The following is a 4,839-nucleotide window of genomic DNA, read 5'->3' as shown; positions in this document are numbered from 1 at the left end:
TATATTTATTCATATAAAATAGATAATGAGGATATAAAATTGTAATAAAAATGTGATTATCAAATACCCACATACCTAAACTTTTGCTAGTCCTCTAGCAAAGAAAATAAAAAAAAATCCTAACTCACTTTCACAGGAATCGCGGTTGTATTTAGCGCATACAACAAGCCTTTAAACCCCTAGGTTACCCTAGTGGACGAGTTGTAGTCTCGTGAGGGTTTGCAGTGAATATACCCACAAAATTCGGTCAACTTGCCAAATTAAAGAAGTCAGTAAATAACTAAATTCACTTGATAGCTTTTAGATAATCTAATTGGAGCAAGTTATCACTCAAGAAGACGTTTTTATATATATAACTCTAAGGTATATTTCCCAAGAAAATCTTCTCATTATAGCAATACAAAACCAAGCCAAACTTAGAAATTTAATTTAAAAGTTTTGAAAAGAACATGCTAACTCTTTGTTTTAAATAATTTTCAAGTTGCTTGATTAAAATATTTTCCAAGACCATATATACAACAATAAAATATTTATTAGTTTTTTTTTAACTCTTTCTTCCTTGGTGATTTTTTCTACTTTAACGGGCTTTCTAAGTGACCATTTAACGAGTTTTGGGCCAATGGATCCCAACCCAAATGGGCTTAGGTCATTAAGTATGGAAATACTCCTTGGGCTTAATTACTCGGTCAGCTTAGGCTTAATAAGATAGAATCACCTTGAATTAAAGAGTTTTTTTTGTGCCCATTTTTCGCACTCTTCTTTTGAATTTTTTTTTTGTATATGTATATATATTTTGAAAATATGTAAATCAAGACACTTTGAAAAAAATTATTTTCAACTCTAAGTTAAGCATGCAAAAATTTCATTATTTTAAATAAAAATCCAAGTTAAGGCTTAAATAAAGTATACTACTTTGAAAATCATTTCTTAAGAAATTTATTTAGAGTTATCATAAAAGGTGAACTTAAGTAAATAACTAACTAGGGATTAGAAAATTTCAAATTTATCAAATAAATCAATTATTACATAACTCTATCAATTTGGCAAGTGACGATATTTTTATAAATTTTTTTAAGAACAAGGGGGAAAAAACAAAAATGTAACTAAAAATATAAAATAAAGAGAAAAAAATAACTAATTCCCACCCCCACACCTAAATTTTGCATTGTCCTCAATGCAAACTCTATGATGCATAAAGTAAAAAAGATAAAAAATGAAGCACTTACATTTGGTCAGCTGATAAAAATCTGCAAATTTTTTTTAAAAGAAAAAGAGAAAAAATGTAACTAAAAATGTAAAATAAAGAGAAAAAATAACTAATTCCCACCCCCACACCTAAATTTTGCATTGTCCTCAATGCAAACTCTATGATGCATAAAGTAAAGCAGATAAGAAGTGAAGCACTTACATTTGGTCCGCTGATAAAAATCTGTAATTACCTTTGGTCTGAGGAGGATAGAAAAAAAAATTCTTTTTTTTCTTTTTTTAACTGAACAAGAAACTCTCAAATGAGAGAAGAATAAATTCTTTTTATTATTCTGAAATAAACAAAATAATCAATGTAGAATAAAATATTCAGCATGAAGAGTTCATGTTCTACATTGAATCCTACCTTATTGCTGAAAATTCTCCCACGGATTTTAAATAAATTCAACATGATATAATCAACAATGTGCTGAAATTCTAAGCATTCCGGGGTGTTCAATGATTTTTGTAGCAATGGAAGGTAGGTATATGATTTTTGTGGCAATGGAAGGTTGGTATTATTGGTGTCATGCATATTGGACTTAGATTCTTGATTTGTGAATGTTTGTTCTCTAACAACCAATTTTTCTTTAACAATTTTCTCAACCCCAGGATTCATGGTTGATGTGTAAAAATTTGGTTGTTGTTTATTTTTCAAAAATCTTAGTTCATCAAGAAAGAGTTTTTCAAAATTCAGTTCAAAGCAGCAATTGTCCAACATAGTTTTTTTATTTTGACAAATCTGATCTGCTTCTCCTAATATTTTTAGCTCTTCACCGAAAATTTCCTCAAAACTTAGATCTGACTCTTCTTCTTCTTCCCTCGGTCTTTCCTGAATTGAATTATCAGGGGAAGAATGAATTGGAACAAGAATTTGGCTTAAAGGTGTTCTTTCCTGATTATCGACCTGTTTTCCTGACTGTAGTGCATTCATTTGAGTATCCTTAGGATTGACCACGGGTTGACTCAGAATTTCTCCTTCCTCTACTTCACTTATGGCACTAGCTAGTTGATCAATATGGGTTTCTAATCTAGCTAGGGCTTGAGTGTTAGAGTTAAGTATGAGTTCGGTTGATTGCATAAAGGAGTTCATCGTGTAGGATGTTTGAGTTAACATATCCATGGCTAGTGTGGAGGCCTTAATTATGATTTCAAAACCTTTTTCCAAAATATTGAGACGTTCATCATGATCTGTATCAAGAGGAGTGTGAGTTACAACTTGATGATGAGGAGACTGATTTTGATGTGACAGATTGGGTTGTTGAAATTGTGGATGAGAATTGAAAGGAACTGTGTTTTCCCTAGGAAAATGTTGGGTCAAAGAGGGAGTGAAGTTTTGAGTTCCAGAGTGGTTTTCCTGATTCCATGCAATGTTTGTGTAACTTGCCCAACCTGGGTTGTAGGTTGGAAAAAATGGATCATTTACCGAATACTGATATGGACTCTCTACAAACTCCCGGACTTCATTGGAAATTTCAATCCTATTGGGATAACATAAATTTTGAAAAACTTGTGGATTAGCCATTTGTTCAAAATGAATTTGTTGATGTGTATTGTCCCTAATCCACGTTTTGCATGCACCAAAAACAATTACTTTTTATATAATTTTTTTTTGTTTTGGAAAAATAAAAGTTAGTTTTTTTTTAAGAAAAAGGAAAATCCTAACTAAAACAAATCAAAATCAATCACTTTTCAATCACTCTAACTCTAGGGTTAAGCCTAACTCAACTAGACTAGCTCCTAACCAAAAATTCCTTAAGTGAAAAGATAAAAGTTTTACCCGGGTAGTTAGCCAGGTAAGGATAGTACTAGAGGGTGATCAAAGATCAATTAAGTACCTCATTCCTTGCGGAGCGCTTTACGCAACCCCTAAACCTTGCCTTAGACACCAACTAATCTGAGAAAACTTAAACCAGTTCACTTAAGGATTTCTTGTTCCTTATTGAGCTCGAATCCTTAGGGGCCAACGTCTAATGAGTTTTATTAGGCTTGGGTGGTGTAGTGAGGAATTAGTGATTTTTGGGCTAAGGAAAGGGTGATGAAATCCCTCACCTTATCTTGATTATGGGGTTTTGCCCTTAAAAATATTTTTAAGTGTGTGCCAAATCAAGATGCTCAAATCACTTGGTGAATTCCTACTAACTATATGAAATGCAACCCTATGAATTAAAAGCAACTAAAAAGGATGGAAAAGAAAAATCTTTTTTTTTAATTAGGGTTAACAATCAAACAAATGAGAAGGGGGGATTTGTTTGAATTTATTATCTTGTTAGTAAATGTCAAAGTGAATGGTGAATTTTATTATGGTCAACAAAAAATAAAATCTTTTTTTTAAGTCCTAATTGTCTCTAATTGTGAAGAAGTAGCTAAAGGGTGGAATTAAAAACTAGAAAGAGGACTTACCCGAAAGCAAATCTTCAAATCCTAGCTCTCCAATCCGCGATCTTCAAGCTCCAAGCGTTTCCTTCACAAAAAACACACAAGTTAAAGAACCAAAATAATTAAAACCTACTTAAGCACCTTCCCCGGCAACGGCGCCAAAAACTTGATGCGGCATAAACATGTACCAAAAAGGTTGCAAGTGCACAACCGTGTCAAGTTATAGTATTTAAGATATCGATCCCACGAGGAAGGTGTTTTGTAGGAGAAAATATAAAATCGGTTCTTATGTTGTGTGCGTGACAAATAGGAATGATAAGTGAATGTGATTGTGAAGAGATTGAGAGAGTGAAAATGGTGTGTAAATAGATGCAAAGTGTAAGTGAGAGTGGATTTGAAAAAGAATGAGTATGATCAATAAGGTGAGAAGGAAAAAATGAATAAAAAAAAATCAAGAATGAAGAACAAAATTCAAGAATAAAAGAAAATGCAAGAAATTAAAGATGGTGGATTCAATTATAGATATGGGTAATCTAAAATTGAACCCACTTCTTAGAAAAGGGTGATTCCCTAGAGGGTTCTAGCCTAAAGGCGAATCAAACAAAATAAAAATAAACAAAAAGAAAAACTAAACCCAAGAGGGTTCTAGCCTCAAGGTGAATAGTATAAGAAATTAAAATCTAACTACAAAATAAATTGCAAAATCTAAACTACAAAATAAAATTGCAAGAATTAAATGCAAGAAATTAAATCTATTCTATAAGCATGAAATAAATCTAAGGCAAGAGGGTTCTAGCCTCTTGGCTATTTAACAAGAAAATAAAATCTAACTACAAGCATAGAAATAAATCTAAACTAATAAGCAATAAAAGAGAAAAAGAAAAGAAATGCAAACCTTCAAATAATTCTCCATCTTCATCTTCATCTTCATCATCCAACAAAGAGAAGAAGAGAAAAATTTAAAGTGGTGAAAAAATTATTATTATTAATTGCAACTAAAGTTACAATTTTGGAAGGCCTTCTCAATTAAGAGTAGCCCTCCTCTCCAAAAGGAGTTACAAAAATTTTCACACCTCTAACCCCTCACTCTCTACCCCTATTTATAGTAATCTTCAATGAATATGAGCCATTGGATTTGTCTTGAGCCCCAAGCAACAATCTCCACCATTGAATTTGCTTTTTGTTCTTCTCTAGCCCAACATAGGAGGCCCAATT

Source organism: Asparagus officinalis, chromosome 2 (genome assembly GCF_001876935.1).
Source record: "Asparagus officinalis chromosome 2, Aspof.V1, whole genome shotgun sequence".
NCBI classification, from domain to species: domain Eukaryota; kingdom Viridiplantae; phylum Streptophyta; class Magnoliopsida; order Asparagales; family Asparagaceae; genus Asparagus; species Asparagus officinalis.
Note: the sequence above shows the minus strand (reverse complement) of the source record.